Here is an 8,977-nt window from a genome sequence, read left to right on the forward strand (position 1 = left end):
GACTTCGTTTCAGACGTCTGGGTGGCTTTTCCTGCTACTCCGTTCATTATAGGGTATTCGTATCCTTTTCCAACCTTCACCCAATCTTTCTTTTCCTTAACCGGCATCTCTTATATCCAAGCTATGCCGATGATCTGGAGGGTTCTGTATACCTTCGAGAGGATCATTGAGCAGAAAGGGATTGATCTTGGGATGGCGGAGTTGGCCGAGCTTTATGATCTTACCACATTTGGTTCTCACCGGTACTTGCTGAAACGGAAAGCCGGGGAGGATCACCCTGTCTTCAAGGTCACTAAGAACGATACAAACTGGAAGCGTCGCTTTTTCTTTGTTAGGAGGGATTCCATCCCAGATGGGAAGGATCTGCCCAAGGAATGGGCCACTCATGGTAGGGTAGAGGATCCTCAAAGGATCACTATCAGTCCTGTCTCAAATGATGAGGATCACTAATGTCTTTTTTATCTCTTGTGCAGCTATATCCATCGCTCATCTGAAATTAACCCCTGCTGCAAGAGAGAGAGTCTTAGCTTTTAAAAAGCTTGATCCTGAGGTCAGAAGTTTCCAGGTCACTGTCCAAGATTCACAAGAAGTATCCTCTGCATCTGCCACTATGTCAAGTAAGTATCCTTATAGAAAATAAATTACATGTAGGATTGTTTAATTAATAAAGCGACTTATCTTGATTTTGATTGTGTAGGTGCTGGGAAGTCTGCCAGGTCTGTCAAATCTGCCTCTAAATTTGGGATAGATGATCTTGCCAACGTCAAGTCTTCGAGGAAGAAGGCTCCTGCTGCCAGTCCTTCAGTTTCAGCCCCCAAGGCGCCTATCCGGGGCAAGGGAAAAAAGAGGAAAACCTCTGAAGATCTCCAAGGATTTCCCCTCCTCCGTCAGCAATTCCTTGACTACGTGAATGAGGTAAGGATCACTGCCCCTGTTGGTTATCCGTCTCGAATATCCTGTTTGTGTATCCTGTTTCTTTGAGGATCATCTGATTCTGAACTTACCTTATTTCCCTTTTTGCAGAAACTTGCCGAGATCGAGACCTATCTTGGCCATGTTGAGGATCAAGAGAGCCAGATTGCAGACCTTCAACAAATGGGCGTGCTTAAGGATCTCAAGATAGCAGATCTTGAGAAGGAACTCCAGGCCACGAAGGATGAGGCTGCTCAGAGGTTGATCGATATGGATAGCGAGAAGCAGGAGATCACCCAGGATGCCAAGGTCTCTGCGGCAATTGCTATGTACAAGATACAACTTCAGATGGCTGAGGAGGCTCAGGATCCTATCTTTGATAAGAGCACATGGGATGTTGAAGGCTGGAAGGCAAGGCTAGCGGACCTGGAGGACGAAGATGAGGCTGAGGATATCCCCATGCTGGAAGGCGGTGATGCTGAAAAGGATCAGGGTGGAGAGGCTGGTGGTGATGGAGCAGCGAAGGAGTAGGCTGCATGATTGGGCGATGATGGATATTGTTGACTAGGCCGGAGCCCAATTTTTTAGGTTTGGTAGTGGTTTGTGGTAGTTGATGTTTGAAACAATTATGGTCTGTAATCTTCGAACAGTAGTTTTTAGGGTTAAGGATCCTGGATCCTTTAGACAATAGGTAGGATTGCAAAAGGTGGAGGGATCCTCTGTTTGGGGGATGAAGCCTTTGTGATCCTGCCGCTTTTAATTTCCTGCACAATGCTAAGACCGCATAGACAATGGACACCCTTTGCCAACCCATGTGGACGGGCCACGTTTTGCTGGTAGAAATGTGGGTTGGCAATTTTGACAACTTTTTGAAAGGGTTAAAGATCCTTTTGTTTAATAATATAACTTTAATTTTTCTGGCTTATCTCGTGTTGTTATCCTTATCTTCTTGTTTCTTGATTGTTTTTGTAGTATATTTGTTAAAGTAACAAGGGTTGAAAATATGTTATCCAAATTTAGGATATGATCCCAGATCAAATATCCTGATATTGAAAATTTTCAAAGTACTTTAATTCAAGGATCATAGGTTTGGTTGTCAAAGTGTAAGGGTCGGTTAGGATAGTGAGTATAATCAAAATGGTCAAGGATCATACCTGAGGATCCAAGTTAGGATCCTAACCTTCAATCGAGACAATCGTAGATAAGGTTTTGATGGATAATAAGGATTAAGGATCCTTATGTGTTCTAACTTTGACAATCCTGAAAAACGAAGCACAACTTGGGACTAAGCCAATGTAAGAAATAAATTAGTAACTGGGGGCACGCCCAAAGGGTAACTGAGAATGATCCCGGAGGATCAATAGGGACAAGCCCAAAGGATAACTGAGAATGATCCCGGAGGATCACTGGGGACAAGCCCAAAGGATAACTGGGGACAAGCCCAAAGGATCGTATGTAAACTGGAGTATGGCCCTTTCTGGCGACTATCCAAACTTAGTGACATGAAAATGTCAAAGCCTTAGCTAACGTGAAAACGTTAGAAACCTTAGGAACGGATGTATGGTACGTCTACCATTATACGTAGGATCCTAAATATAGCCAGTACGATGAGGTTGTCAGCCCCGGAAGTGGGTACTGGTCCCAAAGACGTGAACTATATCAGGATCATCGTGCGCTGCTGGCGGAAACTGGGGATAATCCCAAGGATAACTGGGGTTGGACCCAAGGATCTGCGGTGCTTTTGAAGATCTTTGACGATATGCTGAAGATACCTGAACTATCATAACTCAAACGGTTCGTGAGTAGAGGATGAAGGATACATGATCCTTATCCTTAGGTAAAAAGTAAGAAAATGCAATAGTTTCTAGGATAAGCATATTACCAGAGTAAGGATCACTGATATCATCGGGATCCTTCAAGGATACTTCAATATAAGGATCACATGTTCACATGAAATATTTCTTCAAGTGAACAGCATTCCAGGCTCTTGGTAACAAATTTCCTTCCATGGTTAGCAACCTGTATGCCCCCTTTCCTGCTTCGGCTTCAATTAAGTAAGGGCCTTCCCATTTTGGTGCTAACTTTCCGTCAGCAGGATTAATAGTGTTTTGGAATGTTTTTCTCAACACCATATCTCCGACTTGGAACTTCCTTATCCTAACATTTTTGTTGTAAGCACCAGCCATTCTTTGTTGGTAGCTTGCCATCCTTATCCTAGCCAGATCCCTGATTTCCTCAATAGTATCCGAATCCTGAGCCAGGATTGCAGCATTTTCTTCAGGATCACGAGCACTTGTTCTAGCAGTTGGGATCACCATCTCTGTTGGGATCACTGCTTCTGCCCCAAATACTAAAGAAAAAGGTGTTTGACCAGTGGCATTCTTGGGAGTTGTTCTATCAGCCCATAGCACATAAGGTAACTCCTCTGCCCATTTTCCCTTCTTGGATCCTAGCTTCTTCTTCAGATTGTTGATGATGATCTTGTTGGATGATTCTGCTTGGCCATTGGCTTGTGGATGAACTGGTGTTGATGTTATCATCTTGATTCCCCAACTGTCACAAAAGTTAGTAGTTCTGCTTCCAATGAATTGGGAACCATTATCACATACAATTTCAGAGGGAATGCCAAATCTAGTTATAATGTTTCTTTTGATAAAGGATATAACTTCTTTTTCTCTGACTTGAGCAAAAGCTTCAGCCTCTATCCACTTAGAGAAGTAGTCAGTCATGGCAAGCATAAATACTTTTCCACCAGGTGCTTTAGGGAGCTTGCCAACTATATCCATTCCCCATCTCATGAATGGCCAAGAGGATGGTATGGGGTGTAGCAATTCAGCTGGTTGATGAAGGATATTGCTGTGTCTTTGACAAGGATCACATTTCCTAGCATATTCTACAGCATCCCTTTTCATGGTTGGCCAGTAGTATCCTGTTCTAAGGATCCTTGAGAATAATGCCCTGCCCCCAGTGTGGTTTCCACAATCTCCTTCATGGAAGTCTCTCAACACTTCTTCAATTTCAGGATCCTCAATACATCTTAAATATGGTCCTGCAAGGGATCGTTTATATAGCACATTATTTAAGATTGTAAATTGAGATACCTTGATCCTGAAAGCTCTAGGATTTTCTCCCATTGGAATCTCTCCGTCTTGCAAGTATTTCATGATTGGTGAGACCCATGATCCTGCATAAGATTGAGCTTCTTCACTAGGGATTACTGCAGTGTCCTCTTCTATTTCCATGGCCACTTGACTTTCAATAGCAGGAGCCAGGATATGGATGATAGGGATACTTATGTCTTCTGGAATTTTTAAGGATGATCCTAAGTTGGCCAATGCATCAGCTTCCGTGTTATCCTCCCTTGGTACCTGTGTTAAGCTGAAAGAAACAAAAGAGAGTGCCAATTCTTTGACTATCTCTAAATATTTGGTTAGTTTTTCACCTTTGACAGCATAGGATCCATTAAAGTGATTGGTGATCAATAATGAGTCTACATATACTTTAAGATATTTTACCCCCATATCCTTAGCAATTTGCAAGCCAGCAATTAAGGCTTCATACTCAGCCTCATTGTTAGTTGCTTGGAACTCACAGGCTATGGAGTGGGGTATTATGTCCCCCTGTGGCGATTTTAGTAGTATCCCGAGCCCTGTGCCCTTTACATTTGAGGATCCATCAGTGTGTAGTATCCAAGGATCCTTGGTCTCATCCAGCTGTTGGACCTCCAATTCTGCTTCTCTTTGTAGATCACTACTGAAATCAGCCACAAAGTCAGCTAATGCTTGGGATTTAATGGCTGTTCTTGGTTCATATCTTATATCATGGGCACTAAGCTTTACTGCCCACTTAGCCATTCTTCCTGACATCTCTGGTTTCCTGAGGACATTCTTAATTGGAAAGTTAGTCTTAACAACAATAGTATGGGTTTCAAAATAATGCCTTAACTTAGTGGATGCCATGATTAGTGCAAGAATAAGTTTTTCAAGGTGCGAGTACCTGGATTCGGCATCAAGTAAGCTTTTACTTACATAGTATATAGGATATTGTGTACCTTCGTGATCCTTAACAAGGACAGCACTTACAGCAGTTGAGGATACCGCCAGATATAAGGATAACACATCCCCTTTTTCCGGTTTCGCTAATGCTGGTGCTGAGGACATATATTCTTTAAGGGCTTGTAAAGCATTCTCATGCTTCTTAGTCCATTCAAACTTCTTGTTCTTCCTTAGGATATCGTAAAATTCTTTACATTTTTCTGAGGATTTTGATATGAACCTGTTCAGAGCTGCTATCCTGCCTGTTAGCCTTTGCACATCCTTAGCATTGGCAGGGGACTTGATGTTTACTAGTGCTTTAATTTGCTCCGGACTTGCTTCAATGCCTCTCTGAGTTACCATATATCCTAGGAATTTTCCTGCCTTAACACCAAAGTGGCACTTTGAAGGATTAAGCTTCATGTTATAATTATCAAGGATATCAAATGCTTCTTCTAAATCCCTTAGGTGATCCTCAGCTTTCTTTGATTTGACTACCATATCATCTATGTATACTTCCATAGTTTGTCCAATTTGATCTTTGAACATCATATTCACCAGCCTTTGATATGTTGCACCTGCATTTCTTAATCCAAAAGGCATGGCAATATAACAATACAAACCTGTTGGGGTCATAAAGGCTGTATCCTCTTGGTCAGATGGTTCCATCTGAATTTGTTGGAATCCAGATGATGCATCCATAAAGGTCAACAGTTCATGCCCCGCTGTTGCATCCACCATGGAGTCAATGTGGGGTAATGGGAAAGGATCCTTGGGACATGCCTTATTCAGATCAGTGAAATCGACACATACCCTCCACTTTCCATTTTTCTTTTGGACAACGACCACATTGGCTAACCATTTTGGATATTTTACCTCTCTGATCATACCTGCTCGAAGTAGTCTCTCTACTTCTTCTTGGATAATGGCATTCCTTTCTGGTGCAAACTTCCTCCTTTTTTGATGGATTGGTTTGATAGACCTGTCAATGCCAAGTTTGTGAGTAATAATATCCTTGGATATACCTGTCATACCTTCATGTTTCCAAGCAAAGGTAGATTTTCTTCTTTTGAGGAAGGATAATAAGTCTTCTTTCATCTTGCCAAGGATCCCTGATCCGATATAGATTTTTGATTCAGGATCACTAGGATCCAAGAGGATTTCGTCCACATCTTGTTCCCTTGCCTCCAAGACATTCCTCGGAGGATACTGTAATTGCTATTGCTCCCTTGGTTTCGAGGTTGGCTTCATGGATGAGGTATAACAATCCTTAGCCTCCTGCTGATCACTGTCGATCTTGATTATTCCCCATGGGCTAGGGAGCTTCACACATTGATGGTAGGTGGATGGGACTGCTTTCATATCATGTATCCAAGGCCTGCCAAGGATAACATTGCAACAAGACAAACAGTCAATAACGCAAAATTTCTGGTAATTATGTAATCCTTCCACATAGATTGGGAGTTTGATGTCCCCCAGAGTTTTCTTCGTTTCCCCACTGAATCCTACAAGCACGGAGGATCTTGGTGTGATGTCTGATTCTGGGATTCCCATCTTCTTCAGAACATCAAGCTGGATAATGTTCACTGAGCTTCCTCCATCAATAAGGATCCTGCGGACAAAATGGTTAGAGATAAAGAGAGTGATAACTAAACTATCATGATGAGGATCCTGAATGTTAATGCGATCATCCTCATCAAACGTTATCATCTTCCCTTCTGAGACACTTGATGTTCTAATAGGCCTTTCTCCATTATCCATTTTTGACTCCTTTGCATGTCTTTTGGCCGCCGAGAAGGATGTACCACAGATGTCTGATCCTCCGGAAATAAAGTTGATCACTTGTGCATTTGCCGGAGGTGCTGGAGCCTTTTCAGGGATCCTTTCAGGATCCTGAGTCCTTTGCTTTTTTCTTCCCAACAATTCTTTTAGGTGCCCCTTGCTTAACAGATATCCAATCTCTTTTCTTAAAGCTATGCATTCTTCAGTTAGATGCCCGAAATCCTCATGGTATGCACACCATTTCGACTTGTCTTTAGTCCCGGATGGTTTATCGTTCTTCCTGGGCCATCTAGCCTTTTCACCTAGATTCTGCATTGCAAGGATCAGTTCATGATTATCAACGGAAAAACAGTATTCTGAGATTGGAGGATAATCTTCATCATCCTCTTCCTGGTCAACAGCATGCACATTCTGGTTATCGTTTCTATGGTAGGATTTGAACTTATTGCTCTTGAAGGAGGATCCATGCTTCTCCTGTTTTGAGGATCCTATTTGTCTCTCCTGGATCCTCTTGTCATCCTCTAGCCGGATGAACCTGAGTGCTCGAGTTCTTACTTCATCTAGATTCCTGCATGGTGTCATAACAAGATCATCATAGAATAATGAATCCTTAAGCAGTCCCATTTTGAAGGCTTCAACAGCCGTAGCCATATCCAAGTTGGGAATGTCCAAGGATTCCTTACTAAATTTAGTTATATAATCCCTTAATAATTCATTATGATTCTGAGTTATCCTGTACAAATCACTAGTTAATCTTTCAAATTTTCTACTGCAAGAGAATTGGTTATTGAATAAATTAACTAAATTAGCAAATGAAGTAATAGAGTAGGGGGGAAGACTTAGCAGCCACTTAAGAGCTGATCCAGTAAGAGTGGATCCAAATCCTTTACATAGGCATGCTTCCTTCAACTTTTCTGGGATAGGATTGATCTCCATCCTTTCCCTGTATTGTGCTATGTGCTCCTCTGGATCCGTTGTACCATCATACAGCTTCATAGTAGGGATATGGAACCTTTTGGGTACCTCTGCATCACAAATTGGTGGTGCAAAGCGAGATACCTTGTGGCTTCCATCTGCAATCTCTGGGATAGGCTTGACTACCCCTGGAACACTTGAGATCATATCTTTTAGCTTCTGCAACTCCCTGGCCATAGCATGATTGGTACCTGTATCCTGCATGAATCCATGGTTAGTGGTAGGATAATTATTTAAAGTGTTACCTCCCATTGGGTTCAAGTTAGGGAATCCATATTGCTGGGATTCTGGAACAACGGAGGGACCAGTGGAAGCAATGGTCTGCATTGGAATGAAGTCCCCTTGATGGACATCTAGACTTCCTGTTTGCAAACTTTTTAGGGATCCTGGTATCTGGAAGGATCCTGGTGTCTGGGATGATCCTGGAACGAAGGAGGATCCTTGAACCTGGGATGATCCTGGAACAAAGGAGGATCCTTGGCCCTGGGATGATCCTGGAACAAAGTAAGATCCTTGAAACTGCTGTGCCCCCGGATAGGCTCCCGGATTCATGAAGGATCCCAAATGCTGGGGGTAGGATCCTGCCGGCTGGAAGTGTGATCCTAATGCCTGAGTCATTGCTGTCGATCCGTGGTACAATCCTCTTGATTCTCCCATGATTTGCACGTCTGGAATTCCTGATGGCTGAGAAGTAATCATTGGAGTATCAAAGCTCAAGGATTTGGGCATCAGTGGAGAATGATCCTCTGCCGCTTTCTTTTGTCTTTTGAGATCTCCAATTTCCCTGAGGATCCTTTCGTTAGTTTCATCCTGCCGCTGCATACGATCCTTCATCTGCAAAATCAAAGTAAATACATCACTAGTACTGGGAGTATAAGAATTCATAGCAGAAGGAGATGGAGTTTTAGAATTAGTAGGAGTTTGTCTCTTCTCAGCATTCTTCTGGGATCCTGCCGGTGGAGGAGGCAGAATGTTCTGGGACGAGGTGACTGCAGACATTGCCGTGGACATGTTTTTCAATGATGAAGCCATGTAATTCTATGAAATGATTTTGAGCAAAAAGGTTTTCTTATGAATGAAGCACCAATTGCCCCACGGTGGGCGCCAAACTGTTTTGGTCAAAAATCACACAAGGATAATGTAACCAAACTTTATGTAAACGGGGTATGATGCTTGGTTAATTATGAAAGTAAAGGATCACTTCTGTGATAAAGATGCAAAGACACAATGATTTATACGAGGAAAAAGCCCTTGATCAATGTATGATCTCCGGC

The sequence above is a fragment of the Helianthus annuus genome, chromosome 16 (genome assembly GCF_002127325.2).
Source record: "Helianthus annuus cultivar XRQ/B chromosome 16, HanXRQr2.0-SUNRISE, whole genome shotgun sequence".
NCBI classification, from domain to species: Eukaryota; Viridiplantae; Streptophyta; class Magnoliopsida; order Asterales; family Asteraceae; genus Helianthus; species Helianthus annuus.